Source organism: Vidua macroura, chromosome 10 (genome assembly GCF_024509145.1).
Source record: "Vidua macroura isolate BioBank_ID:100142 chromosome 10, ASM2450914v1, whole genome shotgun sequence".
In the NCBI taxonomy this organism is placed as follows: Eukaryota; Metazoa; Chordata; class Aves; order Passeriformes; family Viduidae; genus Vidua; species Vidua macroura.
In genome coordinates, this window is record NC_071580.1 from 7427501 (window position 1) to 7454827 (window position 27327).

Below are 27327 nucleotides of genomic sequence, written 5' to 3' on the forward strand. Positions count from 1 at the left end.
TATCCCTGGCTATAGCTGCTCAGCACCACACTGAATACAGAGGTCAGTTATTTATTTACCTTCAGCCCAGTGCATTTTCAGTAAATTCTGTTCTCCTAGCGATCACTTACCACATGATTTTTCTTCTTTTCACTCCTTTTGCTTGAAGAAGACTGCAGTCTGTCCTGTCTGTTATCACTTTCCAACTCTGAACCTGAGATGGGAGAGGGAGAGGAGAAGGAGCAGCACACTGCTAGTATAATATTTGTTGTTGAGCTGCTTTGGCATTACCTCCCACTGAGCAAAGCGTGAGCAGCATCAGTGGTGCCTTGTCTGCTCATCACTCTGGGGAGAGGGAAATTCCTCAGCAGCAGACTGTGCTGTGTATGTCAGGAAGTTAAAAATACGCCATGGTTCTATTTCAGATTATGTCTTACAGTAACCAACCAGGATCAGACTGTCCATCAAATGGCAGCTAGAAATACCTCTCACTGCAACTCTACGGAAAGCCTTATCAAACATGCAGAAATGCACACTAGTGTGCAGCATGGAGAGGTGCTTGCTTTTGCTTCTGCAGTTCATGAGGAGAGCTGCTGGATTGTCTGCATTATGGCAATAGAGATGCTGCAGATAATTTTCACAGATGTCTCACAACAATCTGACTGAATACCAGAGTGCAAAATGGGAGATGGGCAAATAATCAAAAGGTGCTTTGCAAAATTTTGTTCAGGAGTAGCAGGTGTTGAAATTTCTAGATTAGATTATTGAAGCAATTTTATTCATTGCCAAATTCTTATTATTTTCAGGTGCAATTGATTTGGGAAATATAAATTAATTTTTATCTTCAGTGTGTTTGCTAATATTATAATGACTTAGAATGCAACTCCCCAGTATACTTGAAGCTCAGAGAAGAGGCAGCATCATTAGCTGCCATAGACTAAAAAATCTGGATGCAGTATAAAATAATACAAGTGACTGTTCTTGGAATGAATTCACAGAAACATGACAATTTTAAGCATGGTCCTGCAAAATTAGTACATGGCAATAATGCATGACATTGACAAATTGAAAAAAATACTTTAAAGAAGATATTGAACTAAAAGAAACAAGTCTGCAGCAGCTCCAGTCTGCTTTGGAACATGACTTGGAACTAGAAAAAATAGTGGAATTTGTCAGTCTCCAGTTTAGTGTCTCATTTTGTTGCAGGCAGCATTTGTTACTAGGTGAAGTCACAACTTACACAATTATTTGCATGGTTCTGGCTGTTGCTGGAAATGCAAAACAATTTTGATTGAATAAATCCCTATCATTCTGAGAAAGATCATGAAAGAGACTATCAAAAAACCTCAGCCCTTATCAAGCAATGTGTGGCAAGTGGAATCAAAAACCTGAACAGTGAAAGTAGAACACCTCCAGAACCTGTGAAATGTTGTATGTTTTCCTCCTTGGTTATTCATCAGTAATCATGAACTGTGATGATAGTAATGATGATTTTCCTTTAAAATAGTGCCACTTCTCCTGAAAAGGATTTCCCCATGATGTGCTTCATGGTATGAGATGCTGGTGCTTATTCACTTTACTAAAGAGTTTAAACACCAGATAGCCTCACTATCAGTCTTCTCATAGTGGGAAAGCATCAGAAGCAGCAGAGGTTATAAAGCATTTGTACCTCTTTATTTCAGAGATGAAATTTTGAGTATTACAAGTATTTTGAATGGTGCATGTTGATGCAATATTTAGTACTGTGCAAAATAGAGACAAGCAGCTAATTCTTTCTCAGCACCTCTTCAACCACTGGTCTGAGTCTCTACTACCATTACAGGGAGTAAGCAGAAAAGAGAATTTTCTTCCTTCCTTTCTTTCCTTCTTTTCTTTCCTTCCTTCCTTTCCTTCCTTCCTTTTCTTTCTTCATCTTATGGAATCACTGTCTTCATTAATGAAAAGAACCTGATGATGAAATCTGTACCCAATATGCATTTATGCTTTCATGCACATAAAATTAATTACAGAGCTAATAAACTCTTGTGTATGCAAGTCTGCCAAATCCCTGAAACTTGGCACACTCCAGATGGAAACATAGGTGCAGTCAGGGTTAAGGTTTCCCATAGAGGCTTTGAAAAGAAAAAATTTGTGTTATGTGAAAGCATTGCACTGTAGTCTTAGCTGAAAATGAATAGAAGTTACTGAATTTTTTTAGAGTAACATGAACAGGGAAAAATGCAGTAAAATACACCTAAATTGTTTACTAGGAAACTCCTGCAGATTTCTTGATGATCTTGTGTATTTAGAAGAGATAATATTATTGAATATATTACTGTATATATCCTTGTAGTTATTGCCTGAGTGTTCCCTGTGATTATAGAGAGTTATGCAATTCTGCTTTATGATTTTTTTTTAATCTAAAGTACCACTCATATTTAGTTCATGTCTTCAAACTGCTTAGAACAGTTTTAAAAGCAAAACAAAACAAAGCTACAAACCAAAATTGTCTTTATGTAAAAGCAACACCACGGCTATGTTATGAAAGGAAGATAAAAGGCAAAATAGGATAAGAGTGCTATTATATGGTCAGAGAGAACCTTTGGTTTTGTCTTTAATTAATTATGAACATTGGTATATTCAGAAGTTTCAGTTCCTACTGTTTATTTTTTTAGTGTAAATTACCCACATTTCTGTTGTGAATATTTTCTTGTAACCCTATTTTACTTCAACTTATTGAACCTTAATGATGAATTTTGAGTTAGACTATATTATAACGAAGAACTATTTGTTTATTACTAACTGTAGTATTTAAAACAAAACAAAATCCCACCAAAGAGTTTTAGGAATACAAACCCTGTTGAGGTCTAGTGGAGACTTGCGGTCTTAAGTACCTTAATGCTTCCCTACAACTCCCAGTGATTCCCCTGTAATCTTGTCCTTTGTCAGCAATGCCCATAATTGACACAGCCCATTTGTGCATGCACAGCATACTCTGGTCTTCATACTGGGTTTTTAACATACTGGATTTCCAAACATAGTAGGTTTAAGTACCACAGGAAAGAGAGTTGTGCATAATGGTCAGCAAAATAATCTTCTCGCTAGAGAAGCTGAGAAAAATATTAGGAAGGAGAAGAAATATTTTCAGTTCAGATTTGTAATTATGGAGCCAGTGAAGCAGAGGTACAAGCAGTAGCTTGGAAAGGGAGAAGGTGCAAAGAAAGCATCTGAGTCATAGAGGATTTCTTAAAGATTCTGTAAATGTGGGAGGGATAATTTGGGATCTATTGATTACATGAGTGGAAAAAAGTAAATGAAGAGCTTTGAAAATGAGAGAACTTTTAAGAGATGTTCGAAATAATCAGAAAAGCTCAAGTTTTTGTCATTTATTTATTAAAAATAAATGTTTAATCAAGACTTTTAGAATAGGTTTATTTTCCTCTCCTGCCCTGGCACAGGAATAGTCCCCTGCAGTGAGAATGCACCAGATTAAAGCATCCAGAACCTCTACTCACTTCCTGTTGTATATTTTGACTGCGGAACCTTTGCAGTACTGTAGATGTCGAGATTTCATTTGTGGTGGGAATGGATCATTGATGTTCCTTGGACACACTTAAACACTTCTGCTCTAAAGCTTCAATAACTTCACAGCCAGGGAACATTTTGCCTATTGCTATTTAAGTTATGGCCTGAGAAAATAAGAAGCAAATGTAACCTACATGGGTGCGCAGCTGAAGTGCTGATCTTCCCCTCTCCCAGCCTGGAAAAGCAGAAATGCTTTTCCAGAAGTGCAGTGGGTGTGGATGTGGGGTGAGACTGTCACTGCCACAGTGACCATGCTCTGTGGGAACAGCTCTGCTGCTGGAGCTGCCGAATTAGGAAACTGGATTTCAAGAGAAGCAGGAATGTGGCCCAGATTCCCTGCTGAGGTAACAAGCTGATGGTAACTGATAGCCTTGACCAGAGACAAGTCTGGTTTATGGCTCTTCAAAGCAACTTTCTATGATTTGCTTAGCCAGTAAAAGTTTTACAGGAATTATGCAATAAAGGATTCAAAACTAAATAAACTGTGAAAAAAGTCCCACGAGGGAATTCTCACTTTTTTTTGTTTTCAAGGATTATTTTCCCTTTTAGTAGTTTCTGGAGGCTCAGAAAAGACAAAACTGTTTTGTGATAGTGGATGACAACTGACTTCTGATGAATGCAAATGATGATTTATGCAATAACTTGATTTAGCCAGGTAGAACCTTATTAGTTTTTTAAAAGTATTTCAGCATCTCCTTTATGTTCCAGCTTATTGTGTTGCAGTAAGTTATCCGAGATGTTCTTGGGTTTGAACTGAACCTTTTAAAAATTTTGCTTCTAATCAAAGAGACAAAGTGATAATTTATTGAAACATTCATTTTGAGGCACAGATACATATAAGTGGCTCTCTGAAGAGAAGACTGAAAACTGCTGGGATTGAAATACTGTAATGAACTGTCCTTTCACAAGAGGTACTAGACAACAATTAAGATAACTATCCCAAATTTCTTTTTTGTGTATCATAGAATCATTTAGGTTGGAAAAGACCTTTAACACACAATACACTTTATCTTTAGAACTTTCATCAGTACAAGCCCTACAAAAATTCTGAGATTTTGCAGTCACTGTTGGTGTCTTTGAGTCTTTTTTTTCTAAAAAAAGACAGAGGCCAATCACTCTTCATGTTTAATTCCTGCCAAAGATCCCCCAGGTCTTTCATTTGGATTAATTATTTACAGTATCCTATTCAACAAAGTTATATAACAGTTCTATGAAACATTTTCTCATTTTCCAGACTGCATTCCAGGACTTCTCTTGTATAATGAATTGGTAAATTACAAACTAAGAATTAATGCAGTAGCACTCTCAGTCTGTGATTTATTTTTGCCCCATATTTGTTAGAAGCATAAAGAAGTAATTTAAATGAATACTAACATTGATGTAGTCTATCACTGTACATCTCAATTTTGTCTCAGTTCATGACTGAGCTCAGAAGCATGGCCAACGCTGTATTTTAACTAGAAATTCTGCCCACTTGCTGAAACTCTGCAGATTTTGTAGTGCAAGAGGTCAGACCAGATGATGGTACAGGTGCCTGGAAACTTATTAGTTAAGCTGTAACCTCACATGGGAAGGATCTATCTAAAAATGAATTATTTATGCATATTTGGAATTTCAGTAGTGTTTGGTTGTGTTACAAAGAGAAGGCTAAAGAGACTGTGCATCCACAAAAGTATCAGCTTTTCCAGATCATCACCTTTCTACAGAATACCTTCCCAGTGGTTCTGGTTTTATCATTGCCTAAACTAAAGGCACAGAGGCACTAATGCAAACCCTATAGAGGTAAACAGGAGATTTTTAGATTAAATGCAGGTTATCTGGTGTCAACGTGATGTGTAGTCTTAGCACCACCGGGGTTCTGTTTTCTGGGAGTTTGTAGTTTTTAGGAAGCTGTGCAATTCAAACAAGAAATGGGGAGCCATTGAAAGAATTCTGAATGTACACCTATTCATTATTTTTGTTACTTTATAAAATTATTTCATACCATGCTTTTGCCTTACTTTTATGAGGTGGACCATGACTTAGCTATCTTGGAAAAGGGAAGCAAAACAGCACCAGCTCCTTCAGCTCCAGTAAAAAAATTACTTTCACTAAAGTGCTTTATAATTTGAAACCCTCAGCAGATCCAGTAGGGAACTACAATCTCTTTACAAGAGAAGTCATGGCAGTGGAGTGTGCAGGGTCAGTACAGCTACAGTGCAGGCTATTGCTCAGTTCTGTTTGTTTGTTTCTCTTCTCAGCCAGGTACCTAAGGTGAAGGACTCACCAGAAAGCTTTTTAGGGGCAGAATTAGCTAGGAAAAAGAAGATAAGCTCAGATACTCCTGAGTGTGCTGGGTACTATGAATATGATGCACAGGCCTTTGCTGTAGCACAGAATTTGTGTGTGACCTCAACTCTCTCAGGTGGAGCTTCCATTCAATCGAATTCAGTGATAATTGTGCCATTTTAATGGTGCTGGGATTTCTCTTCTTTCTGATTTTCTTCTTTTTTGGTAATTTCTCTGCATAAAAAATGAGAGAAATGGGAAAGTTGTTATTTCTTCAGGATGTTGTGAATATAACAGTGTGTAGGATATATGTAAGGTGATAGGGTTGTCCAAATGAATGGGACTTACATACAGTGTCCAACAGCAATTGAATAAAATAAATCTGATCCAAGAATTCTTGTGAAAATACATAATCTCAACTTCTTTCCTGTATCATTTCTGTATCACCCTGACATCAATGTCTTTTTCTTTGGATTTATTTCTCTTTAGAATAAGGCTGTATTAACCAGTCCATTGTGAGATGCTTGGGCACTCATGTTTTGGTCCAGTAGCACTGTTGTAGCTGTGATCAGCTATTGATGTAAGTGAAGAGGTGACACCTTTAAGTGTAAGAATTTTTAAAAATTGAGATGTCTTCAGAAATATGTGTGCTTTACACAAAGACTTTTGCACCCCAAAATATGTATTTTGCTCCTAATCATAACAGCTGGTTATGATATTATCTCTTCCTGTATATTTACCTAGAAATGTATTTCTTTCTCAGTATTTGTGATACTAATACATAATTTTCTTTGTTAACAACTTTCCTTTAGCTGCTTTTTTTTAGCTCTTGATATATGGATTAGTGTTTGAAATATCATCTGGACATTTTGAAGTTTAAATGAGCCAGTTTTGCTGGATTGTTAGAAAAGCTTGAAACTTACATTGATTTTCCTCTTTTTTAGGGACATGTTTCTCTCTATTGAGTTTCTTGGCACTCTCATGCCCCTTGTATCAGGATTCCTGCTAATGGATCTTGATTTTATGAAACTCTAATAGAAACAAGACAATGAAAATCTACTTACTTTCTGCTTTGTCACTTAAAATTGGGACTTCTATTTATACAGAATATGACTCAGTATAGTTTTTTGAAAGTATGATGTAATTCTAGTTCTTGTCTATTGATGCTGTCATTTTGATAATTGCTCATTAACAGGAATATCAGCTGCATCTTGTGTTTCTGTAATCAGAACTGAAACCAGGATACATTTGGGGTTGGGCTGTTAACTGTCACTTACAGAGTGACTGTCAGAATCTCAGAGGAAGAGTGTGGAAAATGCTGGTACCCTAATCTTTCACCTCAATCACTGCAAGAATCTCTGATGTACAGATATAGAGCATGGTTAAACTGGATCTTACATCTTCAGATGTTTTCTGATGTAAGTGCTGATGTGGATGATCATAACATCTGAGTTTACTGACTATTCAGAAGTCATATGATAAATCTTCAGCTGATGGAAATGACCAGTTAAGAGAGGATGGTTGTCTCTTTTCTCTTTGAAGTGATAGTTGAAGTTCTTCTTATATATTTATATATATATGCACAAGTTGTATCTTTCTTTAAAAGGTACATAAAAGCATTCCATCTCAGGAGCCATCCATATTGCCCTTGCAGTGTGTACCCCTGATAGTGCTGCTCTGATTGCTGTTTCCCAACTGCCATCCTTGGAATGTCAGCACATACAATCAACTGCTTTCTTTTCCTCTAGACTTTCAGATTTAGTGGGCATTTTTCCCCCCTTCCCCCTCCTCTGCTTGGATTTCTTTCCAGTGGTTCCCCTCCCCCTCTTTAGTTTACAGACTTCTTCAATGCTTTTTTCCTGTGCTGATTGCAGGAACACCCACCTTTCTGTGGTTTTAGTGGAGCCTTTCATGCTCTTTTCTCTGTACCAGCCCTCTAACCAGATATTTAGGCCAATTATTCTGTTCAGTTTCATTATTCTGCTTCCACAACTACAGTAATAGCCCACTTGAAAGATCACTTGGCTTCTTTCACTGTTGAGGCTGCTTGCTAGTTCCCAGAATGGCATCTTCACATCCTGTGATCTTCTGTCACTTTTTTTTTTCCCTGAGTTTTATTTAAATTAAAAAAGGGTGGGGGGTTAAAAGGAAAACCACACACATATAAATGAGCAGGGGGACAAAAAGAAGGCCAGATATCAAATACGTGCTTTGAGGAAGGGAAATTCCAACACTGTCAGTTTGCAGGAGACACTGAATATCAAATACCATTATTCAGTAAATTTTCTACCACAGGACTGACTAAAATTCACATTGAGATTTCCTAGAACCAGCCTTGCCTGCTCTTTGTTTTGCAGTCACAGAGCATGAATTTCACTTACAGCTAAGAAGTGGCACCCAGAAAACCTTTACTGGTATTCTGTCCATGCCCACCCATATTAAAAAATATCACTTCAAAAGTCTCTAAGTACAGGTTTTTAAAGGGTGTGTAGACACTTCACATGACAAATTTAGAATCACAATATTCATCTCTCCCAGATTATACATATCATTTAAATTTAACTTAGGGTTTTAAAAAAAATCTAACTTTTCTACCTCCTTTTTCTCTTGCTTCTTGTTTCTCTTTCATCTTCTAATTTTATCACTTATGTGTGAAATTATTTGCCTCCTTCACTGTTATCTCTTGTGAATTAGAAGACTGAAGATATGCAGAAAAATGTCATGCTTATTTCTTGTGTGACAGTTACCATCAGATGAGAATTTTAAAACTGGATCCCAATTGTTTTGTCTTGATAAACCTCCCTTATGGTAAATATAGGTTCTGTTGTTCTTAATACTGGAATTGTTTTTCTAAGGTAAGAACTGTGCATTGTTATTGAACAATAGAGTAATCTTTTCAACAAATTTAATGTAATTTGTTTGTATCCATTCCAGCCTTTTTTCTCCTCCCATAAGTAATACTTTTTTAATTGGGCAGCAAAACAGAGGTGACTTGGGGTAGAGATTTTTTTCCCCCCAAATATTGTATCAAACAACAGATTGGTATCTTATATTTCTAAAAGGGAAAACAAATCCAAATGTCCCATCCCTTAAAAATAACAACAAAAAAATTGCATCTGTGAAGAACATAACTCATTGCCTCCTGTGCAGACAGTGTGAAACTACAGCGTCCTTGAATGATCAGGAATTTCTTGCTGCAAGTTCTTTAATTACCTTAACTTTTAGAAGTTTTTTATGTCTGTCCTGCAATGAGAGAAAACATGAGCCTGCAGCTGTAGCAAATACCTTGCTGGCAGTGCTGGGGGACAGGGGAGGGTCAGCCCCACACAAGAACTCTTCCCACGTGAGCCCAGTGATGAAATGGGCACTTGTCAGGATCAGGGATAAATTACACACCTGGGAAGGTGCAAACAAAAATTCCATTGCTATTTTCTGCACTGAATCAATTCAGAAGAGCTGTCGCTCCAGCACCTTTCACAGCCCATCAGCTCATCTAAAGAAAACACTGAGAATTCAGAATTTCTATAATTGTTCTTATACACACAATCACATGGTGAAAAGGTTTTCTATAATGAGGGGACTGGTATAAATTACATACAACAAAGCGTTTCCAGTGAAAGGCTCCGTGTCCTGGGAAAAGGTGGGTGCTTTTTCTATGGAAAATAGTCAGTGCCCAGTCCTATATTTCTGAAGTCATTACTCCATTTCACTTTGATGTTTTACAGCAAAAATGATTTTTTTTCCCAAATTCAGAAGGAAGAACTTTTGGCCCTTTATTTTTAGTGACATGCTGAACTAGAAAATAAGATGCAGGCCATGTTCAACTACATAAAGGTAACAAATGCTTAGCTTTTTTTAGAAATATATTTTGATAAAAGAATAATCCCTCTATCTCTCTATATTTCAGAAACTTGTGATCCACAATTTCATTTCAAATACCAGATATGATAACCAAAGGGTTATGTACCTAAAATAATTTTGTGGTTCTATATTTATCTTCTCTGAGGAAAGAAGTGGTTTGTGGAGAGAAGTGAGGATAGGGCCCAGGCCAAGAAATTCTGTGTATTCAGTGGATCTTGCTGATTAACTGTACCAGTATCTTCTTAAATTTTATAATTAAAAGCAATTCATATGACTTATTGAAGCTTCCCATATGTTTGACAAACATAACATTTGAATATTTTTTCCTATTAAATCAAATTTGTTCCTCACATATCTCCAAACTACAGTGCCTAAATTTCTAGCTAGATAATGAAGTGCATATTCTTGAGGTTATGTTTTTGCATAGCTAAAAAAACATATTTGCTGTGATCATTTATTATACAAGGTGTGTAATGCCATTTATAACATATTTTTGTTCAAATACTAATTGCCCCAACTATGTCTACACATTAAAGGGAGCCATGCTAGAGTGAGGACATACATTTTTCTGATTTCTTCCCATTTGCTAGCAATGGTCCTTTTATTTTTCCTGGCCTGTCCTCACTTGCTGTGCTGAACCATTCTGGGGTCTGCTTTCTCAAGGCAATGCTATGTACCGTGGCTTCATCCCTCAATTCCTGTTCCTAGTGCACATGAGACTGCCAGGTTTTGTTGCAGTGTTCCTTTTTAAAGAATCTCAAGTGAATTCTAACACAGTGAGCAAAAGGACCTTTCCCTTCCCTCTGTGATTTCAGAACAGGAGCACACTCTCTGCAGGCAGCATCTCCAGCTACTGGGATTGCCTATTACTATCTTCAGCCTTTGGGGAGGCTATATATATACTTATTCTGTGTTTCTAGGCTTAAGTAGAAGAGATAAATGCCCTGGCAAGATGTCTTTGTACTCTCCCACACTTTTGTGGGATTTACTTCAGACCATAATCTACTAGCTCTCTATGTTGTAAAATCTTGTCTCAGAGTAGTGGAGAAGGATGGCAGAAAATAAAGGACCTTGCTTTTCAGCAGCAGCTAAAGATACATTTTAAAATGTTTTGTTCAAGGCTTGTGAGGTACATTCAGGGAATATCCAGCAGTCTGGTACTCTGAGTGCGCTGTGTGGCCCATGGAGGGTGTGTTCTGGACCAAGTTTATCCTGGAGACATGAAGAGTTGTCCTGGGAGGGCTGCAGCCTGGGGAAGGACCCAGGCTGGGGCAGGGGAAACCTGTGGGGAGGGAAGGAGCAGCAGAGTGGAGCTGCCAGGAAGGGACCACAGCCCCCCTTCCCCACTATGAATGCAGTGGTGCCAAGTTTTCTTGGCAACACTGATTTAGTACATTTGCCAAATGCAATTTTACCTGAGCAGTTTCCCATCCAAGACACCTTTTTGACAGCATAGTAAAATTACTAGAGGTCTCTGACAAGCACATTATAATTTCCAGTGAATATAAACTTTTACAAATGATTGATTGGGAGCTGGCTAAATTATCTGTTATGACATCAAGCAATCTGGTGATTTTGTCACTGCGCAGAAAATGGCAAAAAACTTTGAATTCATTATCCCATTAAAATTGTCCAAAGGTACAGCCTGACCCTGCCTGGGAATGCTGTTTAGGTGCCAAGTGTGCATGTGGGTGTCTGATCCCATGTGGTCTGCAATGGGACAACCCCGTGTCCCAGGGGTGGAAAAGGAGTCCCACAGCACCTCTTCCTCCCCAATTACCACTGACATGTGCACTGGCAGGGCTGTTTCTCTACCTTTTTTTCCTCAGTGCTGGGAGGAAAATCTCTCCAGGCAGGGTTTTGCCCATTCTTCAATTCATTTTTGGGACTGGTTGTGGCTGGTGGGAACCAGCGGTGTCCAGGCAGACCTCTCTGCCCTCACCACCCAAACTCTGTCCAGGTGGTGCTGCTCTCTCCTTCCCTAAGCTGAAAAGGAATTGTTTTTCTAACCTAATGCTTATTTTGAAAGCTGGGATGCAGAGGAAGGAGGGGTGGCCTTGGGAATTATCATTATAGCTGATGATGGCAGGAGGTGCCGTCACAGTGATATTGAAAGGAGGCCAGGAAAAAAAATTCCCAATGTTTTTGAAAGAGCTGAAGCTGTATGAGGAGTGGCTGAGGCCACTGGGTCTGTTCAGCCTGGAGAAGAGACTGAGCTCAGACCTCATGGGGCTCTGCAGCTTCTTCACAAGGGGAAGTGGAAGGGCAGGTACCAATCTCTTCTCTCTGGTGAGCAGTGACAGGACTTGAGGAAATGGCATGGAGCTGAGTCAGGGGAGGTTTAGGGTGGACACAAGGAAAAGGTTCTTAAAATGTTCTTCACCCAGAGAGTGGTTGGGCATTGGAACAGGGTCCCCAGGGAAGTGGTCAGAGCCCCAAGCCTGACAGGGCTCAAGGAGCACAGGATGTGATTCCTGGGGTGTCTGTGCAGGGCCAGGAGTTGGACTCTGTGATGCTGGTGGGTCCCCTCCCACTCGGTGTATTAGATGATCTATGATTCTATTTTCTGTCTCTATGCTTGAGATAGAGACACCGTGCCTATAATTATAAACAGGCATGCTACTTCCAAGTACCTTAAAAGTTTTAAGTACTTGAAAAATTTTAAAACAAAGTTGGGCATAAGATCTTCAGATCAAACATTTCTTTGCCTGTTCTTAACCCTTGAATTCTTCATGCGAGGAAAACAGGCCTCTTTTATGATGCAGAAATCTACTTGAAGTGATCCCCTTGAAGAACTTCCACAGAATCTCCTGCTGGGTTGTTGGGAATTGTGTGGGCTTAGAGGGGGTTAAACTGTCTGTGATGACGTGCACTCTCCCAGAGGCACTCTCAGTGAATTCCCAGTCTCTCTGCTCTCTCTTGTATCATGAAAGACACTTGTTTAGTCACAGGAAGACTGGATGAAGTCTATTTTAAGTCATTACTCTAGAAATAACTTCCCTCCTCCTTACCCGAGCTCACTCTCTTTGGTTCTTATCTCTGATAAAATCTTGCTCCCATTAAAGGTCCAGGAGAGTATTGTCATTCATTTAAATGAACTCAGAATGTCCTGTCTTCTTTTCTCCCCCAGTGGAAGTGTGTGTTTAATGTTTTCATACCTGTGTGAGATTTTCTTTTCTGAATCATTTTCTGAAGGGCATTCAAACACATTCATTCTATTCATGTGGACAAGTAAGGCATATGACTACTCTTATCCATTTAATAAGGTAAGTGCTGCTCTTTGAAATCATCAAGGTGAGTGCTATTTCCTATTTTTGGTTCAGGTTTGTTACCTGCTTAAGATCCTTTAGGACAACAGTTTGGGAAAGTAGGAATATCAAAGCTGCTGCCATGTACTGGTGAGCTTTCAATGTCACCAACAAGAAGCTTCTTGTGGGAGGATGGATTGTAGAATAGAGACAGTGCTGAAGGCAATCTTACCCCTGAAGAGCTGCAGCTGTACCAAAGAGTAGGAACAGCCTTGCCTTTAATAGTTCACAACTATGTCCAAGAAGGATGGTCCAACAAGGATGGATGTTATTAAAGAGTGGGTTACTGGTTGAGAGGAGAGTTGGAGTCAGTTGGCTGTGCTGCTGTGAGGAGCAAGGGTCAGGTGTTTGTGTTAGGGACGGTAGAGGTTAGTATGTGCAGCTAGGGACAGAAAGGGTCAGGTGTGTGTGACAGGGACAGGAAGAAGTCAGCCAGCCAAGCAGAAGAAAGAGAAAAGGAGTCAGTGCTGCAAGGAGCTGCCTGTGAGAACTCACAGAGAGAAGGGATGAAAGTTTTACAGTAAGAGAACAAACTAACAGTGACAGTCAGCTCCCATCCACTGGCCATTGGTGCCAAGCACTGATGCCAACAGCTCCTGGTCTGATTCTGGGAGCAGTGGCCAAATTCCATGTGCTGACAAACCAGAGCTTGTAAAGGTGAAAGACTCCATGTCCTGGGAAAAGGTGCGTGCTTTTTCTATGGAAAATAGTCAGTGCCCAGTCCTATACTTCTGAAGTCATAACTCCATTTCACTTTGACATTTTACAGCAAAAATTTTTTTTTCCTGCATTGCAAAACACTGTGTCAGTGAGAAGCACTGCACTGATAGAATGTGAAGAATTGGCCTTATTTCTCAGAAGTGCAGTAATAGACTCTGTTCCCTGCTCAAGAGCTGAAACTAATGCCCAGCTTAGCTGCCAACTTCAGTGTCCTGTTTAATGAGTTTGGTGACTTCAGCCCTCCAAAGGTATCTTTTAGTACATCAGAAGCCATCACAGCTGATAGTAGCTGATAACTGCAATATTTGTTGATAACACTATAGGGAAAAAAATTAGCACTAAATGGGCACATAGACTGAAACAACCTAGAAGTATTTATAATTATGTGAAATCTCTATTCAAAATCTGAGCTGCATAGGAAAGGTTTTTTTTGTTAACTTCTTGATGTTTTTGTCATGGAGTAGGATAAAATGAAGTTTGAGGTAACCTTGTTGTCTGACTTATGTTTTGTTAAATTCAAATAAATTCAATTCACTATTTTGCTAACTGTTATGAACCCCTGTAAAAATACATTTAAAATACCTGCACTCCAGTCAGGGTGTGTGTTTGTCCAGCATGCAGGTACCACACACAAAGTTCTCTGGATGCTTTCTGCTCCTCCACGTTGGCTTTCAAGGCATGTGTATAATTATGTGTCTGTGTTGTCATGGTAATTGAACCTGCAGTTGTTAGAATGTGGAAATCACTTGTGTTAGGCTGGAACAGAGAATTCCAATTAAAGATAATCATGAGACCATACTGTTAATTTAAGTTTGACATGGACAGAGGTTATTCAGAGACGGATCTTTATTTCATTTGCTTAAGTAGTATCTAATACTTCTCAAAAATTAGGATTGCTCCACATTGTATCTTTGTGTGTTGGAATAACTCCTTCAGGCTATTGGTGCAGATTTTTATAATGTATGGGGATTTTTGACCTGATGCTGTAATCCTTTATGAGGAGGCTAATTCTCATTCCATAAGTTCAAAGGCACATGCAATGAAGCTTCATGTTTGGTTGATGCAGCTGAAAGTTCAGAAGGGAAAGGAGAAGGTTTAGGAAGAGAGCTAAATAAGTGCCACTACCCCTTGGAGTAAAAATGGGACAGGGACATAACTGAGTTTTCTTGGCTTAGACAGTGTTCTGGCTTTATAAAATTTTGAGAAAAAGTTAGTTTAAATCTTGACATATTTAATAGATTTCACAGGATTTGATGAAACTATATTTTCAGCTACTTTCGTGGTTCATGATTACCATAAGATAAAATAATAAGTGAAAAAGAGTCTGGGAGAAAATTCAAGAAGTTGTCTTAAGTACAGAATCTGTTATAACTAAACCGTTCCTGGCAGACATTTTTCTAACTGGCTTCCAAAGCTATGCAGGATTTTTTATTTTCCTTGCAGGTTTGTCTTTACCTCTGCAAAGTTTTTTTCATGTTTAACTCAAAGCTCTACTTTTAGAATAGACGTGCATATTTATGTTATTTAATGACAGTTTTTGGAAGTCTTTTTTAGAATAAGGTCCAATATTTCAGTCTTGCAGATTGTTTTCTAGACTGCTGCTCTCACAAATTAACTGCATCTTTTAATCTGCAGGCAGTGTCCACAACTAAACAGCAATCCATCAAAAGCAGGTAAAGCAAAGAGATCATTTCAGATGGCTTTCAGTGCTTGCTTTATTCTGGCTATGAGGCTTCCAGTATGATACCTGCTTTTATTGGCAATAACTTTGTGGATTCAGGTTTAGCTTCTGATCCAGATCCTTTAGAGCAGAACTGTTGTGCTGTTTCCAGCTTATGTTTCTGCAGCTCATTATTTCTGAGAATAAGAAAAATGCAGCTACCATTGAGTCACACTTCATCTTCTGCAAACCATTTCTATCGAGATTTTTTGGACTCTAATTGTGTCTCCCAGTGTGCCTGCAGAGGTTCCCAGCTTAGACTCATCTTCCAGTGCTCCCAGGCACACCATGGGATTTCTGGGATAGCCCTGTGCAGTGCCAGGAATGGGACTCAATGATCCTTGTGGGTCCCTTCCAACTCGGTCATTCTGTGATTCCATGAAGGGTTATGGGAGCAGTCCCTCTTCTGACATCAGGATTAATGATGAAAATACAGAATGGTGCTGGGTTCAGTGCTGGCCAAGAGCTCCATTAGCTGCCTTTTTCCTTGTAGACACTGATAGCTATAGCACAAAGTTTTGTTTCTATGCTATTTACCCTGTAGTTATCATAAAAGCAACCCCCAAAGCCTGAGAAGAATAAGCTCTGAACTCCAATGATTTCAGAAGGTTAATTAATTACTTTATTAAACTATATTATACTATAACTATATTGCACTAACAAGAACTATCCCTAACTAACTAGAAAACCTGTGACTCTCTCCTGAGAGTCCCAACACAGCTGTGGATCCAATTGGTCCGTGAATCCAAACACCATTACCAGAATCCAATCAAGCAATCTCCTTGGGTAAACAATCTCCAGAACACATTGCACATGGGCACAAACAGGGAGCAGTGAATGAGATAAGAATTGTTTTGATTCTCTTTTCTCTGCTTCTCTCAGGAAAAATCCTGAGAAAGTGAAGGCTCTCTCTGTTCAGAGGGCACGTGAATACCACATGTAGTAACTCCATTTACATGATGTTGCTTGGTTTTATCAGGATAAAGTCCTGGGCACAGCGGCCAAAAGTATTTTTAAAATAATGAAATGTGGCATAATTTATTTCTCAAGGCTTGTTACCTTGTTGTGCCTTGTTCCTGATGAATCCATGCTCAGTTACTCATTTCCTGGTTTTCTTTTAGGCGACTTACAAACTGAAAAAGTAAAGAAAATGAAAATAACTAGGCTTTTTACCTCCTCCTTCTACAGCTGACATAATTTTTGCTCTTGTAAGGGCTTTTGTACCTTTCTCCATCATGTGTTTTCTGAAATAATTCTGATAACAGATTTCAAGCAGTTGCAGCTCTGATATTCATCCACTTTTCAAAAACTTTGGGCAAATGTAATGTGGCATAGCTAACCTTCTATTGTTTGACTTACATATTTTCATAATACTTGCTTTCCCTATTCTGTCCTGGCACTGTCCCTCTCTTTTATAGATATATATATATGGTATTATTTATTTTTTAGATAGCTTTTAATTGCAGGAGCTAGTGAACTACAATTGACCTTCATGATAATAACAGTCAGTAAAATGAGTAAACAGATTTCTTGGCACATTATGTCAGTAGCTTTAGTTCTCCTCCAAGCTGCTGCCTAACCAGTAGTTTTTCTTGGTCCTCCTCTTACTCTGAAGTGTATTTATAGAACTTCTTTTTATCCTTTGTCTCCTGCTAATTGCACCTCAATTTATTTGTTTATTTTTCCAGCCCTTCCTTTGCATGCTCATTCTATTATTTCTTACTTATATTTCTCAGTTTCCACTTTGAGATGTTTATAATTTATGCTTGAAGTCAATAAAAAAAGAGTTCTAACCAAGATGATTAAAATGTAAAGTATTTATACCCCTTTTTTTAGCCTTCCATTGTACTGGGGTGATCAACATATTTCTTTCCTTTCCTTTTTGTTGGAAAAAAAAACCTGCTTTTCTACTGATTTCTCTTTTTCTGTATTTCTGTCCTGGACAACTTTGTTTGCCATATCTTGCATATCTGGCATAATTTAGAACTACTTAAATAAAAACACCTCTCAATTCCTGAAAATGATTCAAACACAGAAAAGCATCTTTTGCTAATGTGGCCAGTACCCTGCCTCTGGACACTACTCTTCCACTGCCTTACAGATTGTTAATGATACTCCATGTGGCATAAAAGTTTTTTTTTAAATCCAAATATGGGATTAATCTTTTTGTCTTTTGAAATTTTAATTTCTTTCCTTTTTTTATTTTAATACAGTGAAATTTGTAATTATCAAATGCCCAGCTAGAGTAGGGCTGTCTTTTAATCTTTCAGATAAGGAAATAAAACCTCTCTTTTGGAATGGAATATTTTTCAGGAGGTTTCTGCATCAGGTGTTCCATATAGTCCCTGAAGCATATATGCACTATGTACAATGGCTTCAAAAAATAAATCAGGAAAGTTGAAACAATACAATGGAATGTAAGAAGGAGAAGGGCTGGGTGTGGAGAAGGGAAGATTGTCCTAAGTACAGTTCCATGCCCAGAGTAAACCACACTTGCAGCTCTTGACTTGCTCTGCCTTCCTATCAGGTGCCCACTGATATTTTAATTTAACCTTAAAATCCTGGTTGCTCAGGGCCTGGCTTCCCAGTAAGTCATTTTCCGTGTCATGATGCAGAAATCAGAGTGACTCAAATCACTTAAATAGAGCTTTTACTGTACTAAAGAGAGCAAGTTACTGGCAGAGCACTCTCTGGTTGTCTTATGGCATGAATTTACCTTCTCCACCTGAAATTATTTAGCAGACATTTATAGTTTTGTGGTTAGAATCCACAAAACAAGCAAGCTTCTGTTTTGAGTCTCTGATCGATAACATTGCTTCCTCAAATGCTATTAATACTGCTTGAGTTTAGCAACATCAGAGATTTAAAATGTTGATGAGAGATGACAGACTTCTTACAGATATTCACTCTCCAGTACCATTAAAGCTGATAATGAACCTTCTTACAGCCCCAAGGTGGGCTAAGAATTATCAGTTTTACTGTGTTCCTTCACTGGAAAAAGTGTCTTGTAAATCTGTGTTCCCCTATTGGTAGATAAAAAAAGTTTTCCTTTTTTTTCTTTTTTGGTTGGTTTGGTTTGGTGGGGTATTTTTGTTCAAGTATGCATGTTGAATTTTAATGGAAAACAATTTTCTAGCTGGATATTATGAAAATAGGCATTTCTGAATGCCACTCCTGAAGTTCAGAGAAACATGGAAGAATGTGTGCAGTCCTGTTTGTTCACCAGAAAACAAGATGCATAATGTCTTGTGGTCAGCCAGGCTACCTCTGTCTGCTGTACTTTTAAATGCACTGTAAGAATAACTATTTGCAAAGATTATTCAGAAAATACCTTCAAGAAGAATTATGGGAAGAAAAAATTGATACACACTTTCAAACTCCCAAATTATTTTAAAGTCCAATTATTTATGCAAGACTGATGGGACAGGGCTAAGATGTCTGTTGTGTTCACAGGGTCTGTCTGTGCTGGCTGGGGGAGCTGATGGACACTGAGGGTAACAGACACTGTTTATTCTGCAGGTCTCTTGCACTGACATGATGAATGAGAGAAAAATGTGACAATGAGATGTGGAAGCTGAGAACAAACCAAACACAATTCAGACAAAAATCAGCAAAAGTCAGTGGAAACAGCTTTTAGGTTTTTTTTCTATGAGAGGAGTTATTCTCAAGGTTGTGATTGTCTTGGCCCACTATGTGGACACATATTTTATAATTACATTACCTGGCTGGACGTTCTTGGTCAGAATGCTCTCTCCAAATTAATTTCAGTACCACTGGCATTGATGCTGTTTCCCTGGAATCAGTATGCCCAAACAGATGGAGTCTTACAGGAGCACAAAATGCAAAGGTTAAGCTTAGAAAGAGTTTTGCTCAATTATCTGAGAAATTTAATTTTGATTAATAAGTTATCATTCAAAAGCAAAATAACTATTCACAAATTCTCATGAAAGCTGCTTTGAGATACATCAATTCTTACAGGGGCTTGCTATTTGACAATTATCAAATATTAAGCCATCCTTTGTATCAACCATGCTTTGCAGTCACAAAAAATAATCTCAAATATTACTGATTCTGTCTTCTTATGCCAGTTACTGGATCTTCTCCCCAGAAGTAGGTGTACAGCAGTATCTAAAATTGTAATATAGAAATAGTCTTTTAACATAAAGAGTAAATGTTCTGTGGCTCAAGTTTGTCTGTGTCTTAATGGCAGTGCTTGCCTAATGTTTTCCTTTGAAAATGACACATATATATCTTTTTTTATATGTGGCCTTGCTCCTGCCTTTTAATATGGGGTACTCAAATTATGCTGATGCTATCACAAAATGTGGTTTTTGCTGGTCTGTATTGTTTTTCAAATAGCTCTTAATATTCAGTTTGTCTTTCTCGGTGCCACTGAGCACAGAGGCAATATTTTCAGAGTGTTATCTGCAATGATTACAAGAGCTCTTTCCTCTGTAACTACTCAGTAGAGCCCCTCACAGAGGATATAAAGTTGGGATTAATTGCTAATCATTTAGTAATCATCAGTAGATCTCTGGAATAATGGAAAGATATCATTACCACTAGGGCGACATCAATGATCTCATGTATCTGAGCTCTTGGGGGTGTGTGCTCTGTCACTGATTCTGGTTTTTTGTGCTGGCAGCCAAAACTTAACACACACTGCTGCTGTTTTGCTTGTCTTCATCTTGTCTCTGCTTCCAGAAAGTGTTTACAATGAATTATTTAATATTTCTCTGTGCTAATGAATGTATGTTTGTTTTCAGTAGGACTCTGTAATTCAACAATCCATTGGCTTCTGCAGCAAAGTTATGGCTCAGAAGTTCCTTCCCTGCACCCAGTCTGTAGCCTCCCATGTATTCTGTCTGGCTGTTTCTGAATCTTAGCTCACTAAAATGTGCTCCTTTTTAGCCTGAATTATTTAAATGTCTTTACATAAATACTGCTGTGCTGATAGGTGGATCTGTGGCAAAGGGCCATGAGTCAGTGACTAGCTTTATTTGTGAAACTGCAGTATCACTGCAGTGGTAGAGCTAAAAGGAGAAATTCCTAAATATCTCTGAAAACTTGGCACACACCAGCTTCTTGGTGCTCATGTAGCTGGAGCTTGAAACCAAATTCTCAACCACTGTCCTCTCCTATGGCATGCTGCAGGTAGAGTGGGTGCCATTTGCACCTGAGCTGCTGTTAGCAGGCTGGAAGGGGCTCAGCTGCTTTAGCTCATGATTTGGTTTTCAAATGCAAGTATTTGCATGCTTCTGCAGTTTTGTCATGTTTAGTAAATGTAATTTTAACAGCTTATGGGAAATTCCTACCGAGTCAAGATGTATCTAGAGCCATAGTTCCATGCATAAAAGTTTTCTGGGTAGTTGAGTTTCTACCTGTACAAAGAACTGGAGGGAATGTTCGTCCTGAGAGAGAGCAGAGAATATTTTGCTGCCGTGTATTTGGCTTCAGGGGAGTGAAGGTTTCACCCTCTGTATCTCTTCCTGAGCAGCAAAGTCCAATGCTGTGGTTATAGAAGGGTCTTCATCTCCTAGGGAGCAAGGCAAAAAATTCAAATAATACACTTATAAAGGTACCTAAATATGAGCATTTTAAAAGCTGTTTTGCACTCTGTATAAAATTGTGTGACATCTTAGTCAAAGAGAAATAAGACTTTCAAACTCTGTGAGGTGTTGTTCTTATATAGCTCAGATGTCCAAGTCTCCCATAATTAGCAAGGTTTTGTATAAAAGGATAGCAACTCAAAGGTTCAGAGCTATTCCTGTAATTTGATTATAAGTGTAATGCCTGTGTAGCACCTTTCTGCCTGTGATGTTGTGTGTAATCCTGTGTGCAGCTACAGCTCTGGGAAGTTCTATATTAAACTCAGTGCTGTGGTTACTTGTGATGAAATTACTGAAAGAGTCTTGGATGAAAAAGTACATGGAAGGATTTAAGGCAGAACATGGCAAAAGCAAAGGCTGCAATTATCTGCAGCTGAAAACAAGTAGCTTTTAATATGTCCATTCACCTAAGAAGGGCGGGAGAATTATAGACCACGTGCTCTCTCTCTCTCCCTTTTTCTATCATTTCTCTTCTTTTTCCTTTATACAGTTTATCACCCATAATTTCAGGATGTGTTTTGTTTCTTTAAGCTGTTTTATCTATAGGCTTATGAGGTCAGTCATGTGTGAATTCTTTTGTTAGTCACCTCACCTTTTGCCTTGATGATAGAAAATTGATCAGGCCTAAAGTACAAGTTCAATAGACAACCCCCTTGGTCCTTTGTCTAGGAGAATAGCTACCATTGAAGGCCATGAGCAGGTTGCTATTAATATGACAGCCTGCTCTATCTCCCACTGTAATTTATAATGAAATACCTAATCTCCATTATTTTGATCCAAGCAGGCGATCCCATGAAAAAGTCTTTTCATCCAGTTCCCAATGGCAGTTACATGAGAAATGGCAAACCAATAATTTTTGTCAAGTTTTTTAAGCCAACAGAAATGCTTTTCCACTGCTACAGTTTCAAAAGGCACAGATAAAGCTCATTCACTGAGATGAATGAAAAAGCCATCTGGGGTTTTTCTTTTTGACTTCCTTTCCTTTTCTCCATCCTTGTAATCAAATTTGAGCAAAATCAAATGGGGCTTTCTATGAAAGTACCTTTTGTTGATCTGAACGAGCTGGTAATTTACAAAATACCCTTCCTTTGTGAGGAAGGCTAAAGAAAAAAAGAATCAGTAGCTTTTAAAGCTGGGCCTTGGTGGGACTCTAAATGCAGTGAAAGCAGTCTGTGTTGAGAGATTGAAATGCATTTCAAAGCCAGGCCTGAGTCAGGGTACAGGGAAGAAAAAACCTATGTGCATTTTATAAGAAGAAAAACCTGAATGGGAAGGGGAAAAGAGAGAGAGGGGAAAAAATCTGGATAATACATTAATCATTATTTTGGAAATTGTCTTCCTTACTGACACATACTGCGTAACTAGTGATTGAGAACTTGGATTTTTGTTCTATTATAGGCATCTCAACATTTGTCTGTGCTGCTTTAAAGTTTGAGAGGCAAGGATCCTTGAACACTGCTGGACTATGTTTTAAATGTGTATATATATTTTTTCAACTTTGCTTTTTGTGGTTCTTTTTCCTTTTTTTTTTTAACCTTGCCTGTGAAGTATTATGAGGAAAAATACTTGCAGGAAAGCTGAATTTATTCTTTTTGGAATGCTAATGTTTATTTTTATTGTATTTCTGCTTACCAGATTTCCTAGGGTAATTATTTCCCACTGACTCAGACCACAGGACAGTGTGAACACCTAACAAATAGTAAGTTTATGCCTTGTTTTTATTATTTGTGTTTTATGATTAATATGAAAAAGCTGAGAATGCTTGATTAATTGCAAATTCAGTATTTTAAGAATGCTATACAGCTGTATAAATCTATTGAGAAATATTGATGTGGTTTAATGCTTATCATCTCTGTTACTTATTATAACTGTTTAGTGAGATGGAGATAAGTGCATTGTCCTGTGCTGAAGATAAAACAGCTTGAGAAATAAGCATTAATTTACATGCTGTAGGCAATGATGTGGCAAGCCTAGCCCACATTTTAATATTTTCTTATTTACAGGCTTGCTTAGAATGCAAAATGTTTCTCCCTTTCCAATTCTGTTTTGATTCAGGATATTAGTGCATTTAAAAACAGCTTCCTGGCTGCACAGTATAAAATATGACCGGCAATTTACAGAAATGTTGGCACTCATAGTAGAACCTCTGGGGTTAATTTTCATTTTTAAGAAAGCTTCTCATGCTATTTTTACCTTGACTTGTGCTGTATTATGCTAGAAAGAGAGAGGTATGAATGTTACTGATTTAAATCTGATTATTGTTGCTAATGAAGCACTAGTGAAACCACAGGAGCTTTTAGATTTTTCCTTGAAAGGCAAAGCTTGTAAATAACATAGAACTCTGAAATTTCTGTTATAAGCTCTTTATTTTAGACGAAATGAGATGAGACGTGGTTTATTTTGTTCCATATGTGTGGACAATGTTGTGATATCCCTTAAAAAGCAGACTATAGGAAAGCAGGCTGGGATAAGTCTTTTGCTTTTTAACATTACCAAAAATACCAAGTCAACCTTATAAAGTTTGAGTGTGGTTTCCATTAATTAGATGCCAAATTATGTAACAAATAGCTTACAAAGTATTTTCTTCTACATACCCTGACATCAGATTGAAGTGGAAAATGTCAAAAAGCTACTTTTGTGGCTGAATTAATTTCCCAGTTCTAGTTCTTACTGTCCTATTCACTTTCAATTTCCTTCAGGATTTGTTTTCTCACATGGTTTTGAGCCATTTGCTGCCTCCTAATGACTGACTTATAAAACAGCAAACATGGAAAAATTCCAAAAAACTTTTTCTGGAGCTGTCACTGCTGTATATTTTGTAATCATCCACCATTTTTTCACGTATTTATTATTGATGAAGAAATTTGTGATTTTTTAATGATTCTGCTCTGTGATATTTTTAGCAGACCATTAGACTTTCCACCCTGAGAAGTGCAGGATAAATAAATGTCTTAACGGGAAACTTTCCTAGGGCTGAGTGGGGGAACAAAGACACGAGTGATTGATTTTGTTTGGATCATGTCATTTAGATAATTAAAGAATCTCTGCTTTCCCAGGCTGGCATTCCAGTGTCATAGGACACTTCTCTTGGTTAAATAATTGTCTCCTTCCCTCCCCTGTTTAAAAATCATAATTAATCTTTGTTTAGTTTTGTTTTTTCTCCTTTATACCCTCTTAAAGTTTAAGACATAATCTTCATCAAAGACTTTGTCAAACCTATTGGGTTTTAATTGATTATTTAACAAAGGAAACAATTACAAAGCAAGATAAGGTCCCTCATGGTCTTATCTGTGTATCAAGGCTTGTCTTCTTACTGTATTCTTACCACAGTGCAGCACCAGCCTGCTCAAGAAATTTCGTGACCTGTCAAAATATAAGTATTCAGAGTTATATGGGACACAGAGAATATAGATTTTTCTTGATGTAATCTTTTCTCTCTCATGAGCTCTGTAAGTAGTACAAATGACTTGAATTGGGATGAGAGGGCTGAATGGAGCTCTGACTTTGCCCCCTGCTATTTATGTATATTTGTGGATGCTCTCTAAACTTTTCCCTACATGGAGTTGCACTCGGTGGCAGCGCTGCATTTGTGGCTGAATGTTTGTAAACCACTGTAAGGCTCTTAGACGTGGGTTGGATTTTACAGGAGAATCTTCAGCTGTGCCTGATTTTGAGCTGCCAAGTTTTATGTTTGAACTTTTCAAGCTCAAGCACATTTTGCATTAGAGTATGAGGAATTAGCATAATAAATTTCTTGCAGCAATTTTTTAAAATAAATGTCTTCATTTTAATCATCTGTTGGGAAGGCTTTATTGCAGGAAAGACTCATAGCAACAAACAAATGCTACTTTTTGGAGAATGTATATAAATGTATATTTAATTGATATACATAATTTTTATAGTCTTTGATTTGAATCCTTGAGAGGAACTTACAGTAATATAATGCGGGACTGAAGTTATTTAATGAGTTAACAAGTACTTCCTCTGTTGGAGAACATAACCCAGTGCAGCATAAACTGAACAAGGAAATGTACACTGTGACAGGTTAGCAGCACCATGGGTGAGCTGCTGTGTCTGTTGAGATGACTGTTGAAAACAATCAATAATTCTACTGCCCATGCCTAAGGTGTTTAATCAGATGGTTTGGGTGTTTAATGAGACTGAGTTGGATGGGGATTGGAAAAGATTTTCAATGAACATTTCAATGGCATTTTTTCATCATCTTAAACAGTGAGAGGTGGGAACAAAGGACAATAGTCCTGGGTCTCCTGTGCCCACTAGGGTTCTGCATTGCCTGCAAGAAACACTTTTCTTTCCAGATAAATTTTTGTCACTGAACATTAAAAGTGAACTCAGCCTTAGTGAATATACATAGCAGCTTATGAGAACTGTATTCTCATAAAGATTATAAGGAAATGCAGATTTAGGAAGTGTCACATCTAGAGGGAGTCCCCTGAAGAAGAGATAAAGGAAAAAAGGCTATAGAAATATGTGGGGATTGGAATGAGTATAGAGTGTTAAAGAAGAGATAAGAGAAATTCTAAGAGTGGTGGATGCTGTTGAGGTAAGGAAAGGGCATTAACCCTTCCATGTCCTTGTGCCCAGGCCTTCTCCTCAGGGTCCTGACCACCTTTTAGATTGACTATCCCAGGGTTGAGTGCTGCATTTAGTAGAAATTGATGTCTGTGTTCACATTATCTGAAAAACAGCAATTTTTTAAAGTTGATTTTTCTCACTGTTGTTACCACACAGTGTGGTGAACCTAAAAGAAATACAATCTTCTCCTCTGAAGCACTGAAGTGAGATTTCCCCCTCAGGCACTGATGAGCACACCAGGGTCTGGCTCAGTGCTGCTGGACAGTCCTGGTTCTGTTTTCCTGCTGGCAATGCTCAGTGACCCAGCTGGGGGATTGTGGCAGTGCTGACCTCAGAAAAGTAAAGCAAGAGTGCTCCCCTTTAGTCTGTGAAGCCCATACCTAAATATCTCAGGATGCTTCCAAAATTCTGATGGTAATTTAGGGGTGGGACAGCAGGACCAATGCATTTAAGTACAGGTAGAGATGCTATTGTGGTCACTTCGCTCTGTTGTACTCATGGCATTTCCAATACAGTGCGAGTTTGGTGTCGTCCGGTCTGTAATGAATACAAGCTTTGCTGTTCAGCATGAACTGTGTGATAAAGTGTATTTTAGGAGGGTTTTGTGTGATTTTTGGTGGGGGTTTTTAAATAGATTATTCCTTGTGGTTTTATAGAGCATCTGCAAATTACCTCAGAGAATTCTTGATGTTATTTTGAGCACTTAGAAGGACATTGCCTTTAGTCATTTGGTCAGATCTGACTGTGGGTGGCAAATATTTCATGTTATATGAAGGGTGATACAGAAAGAGGTGTTCTTGGGGAGTATTTCTCTCTACAAAACAGTCCAATAAATTACTTTATGTAACCCATTGTAATCCACCCAGGGACTAAGAATGTACAAGACTAGAGATAAAAAGTTTTCATCAGACTAGTCTTTAAAACTATGCTTTTATTTGCAGATTTCTTGTAGGATATGTTGCCATCCTGTAGAGTAGTGAGGTTTGGATAACTGCTTTAAAATACTCTCTGCCAGTTTTATCATTTGGCTTGAGTGGAGCAAAATCACTGAGGGCAGAGTGCTGGAATTTGTTGTAGAGAGTAAGTGCAGTTATGTGGCCATTGCCCCCATCAGCAGTGCCTGGTTTAATATTTTTTCTGCCCTTCCCTGTCAGCTGGGGGAAAAAAAGGTTCCAATGCTATTCTTGTAGTTTTGTTTCATAGGGAAGACCTTTTTAAACTGACCATTTGCTATTTAGCTGCTATGTTTTATTGAAAGGTCATAAAATATGTGGCACAATGGGACTAGGGGTTCTAGTCTTTTTATTTTCCTGGTTAATAAAGCAGACCTGGGAGACGCACGGATGAACATTTGTGGCTTCAGCTTCTTCAGGGACTCCATTTTTAAGGGCATACCAGCAGCAACATGGAATTTTTCTCTACTTATAATTTTCTTGGACTTAGAAAGCTGGAAGATAGGAGCAGAGCTATAGGAGAAGATGTCTTGTAACCACTCTCTGAAAAAACTTGATCTGAAATAGGGTTCAGATGTAAAAGTACTATTTGCTGCAAGGCTTTCACACTGCTAGACTGCTTTTCACCTCAGAGATCTCCACTGTGATCCCTTCTAGGTGATTCAGGGAGTGGAGGATTGCACTCATTTGTGATGCTGAGCTATGTCCATTTCAGTATGAAGTGCTTGTAGCCCTGAAGATGGTATTTG

The 27327-nt window shown here is 38.2% G+C and overlaps 1 long non-coding RNA gene across 1 annotated transcript in view; it reads left to right on the top strand.

The window, feature by feature from the left end:
* The window catches only part of LOC128811975 (uncharacterized), a 225086-nt gene that overhangs the window by 3149 nt on the left and 194610 nt on the right, over positions 1-27327 (top strand). Inside the window, exon 2 of the long non-coding RNA XR_008438558.1 lies at positions 22665-22728. This is a non-coding gene — a long non-coding RNA (uncharacterized LOC128811975). The remainder of the gene's footprint in view (positions 1-22664; positions 22729-27327) is intronic.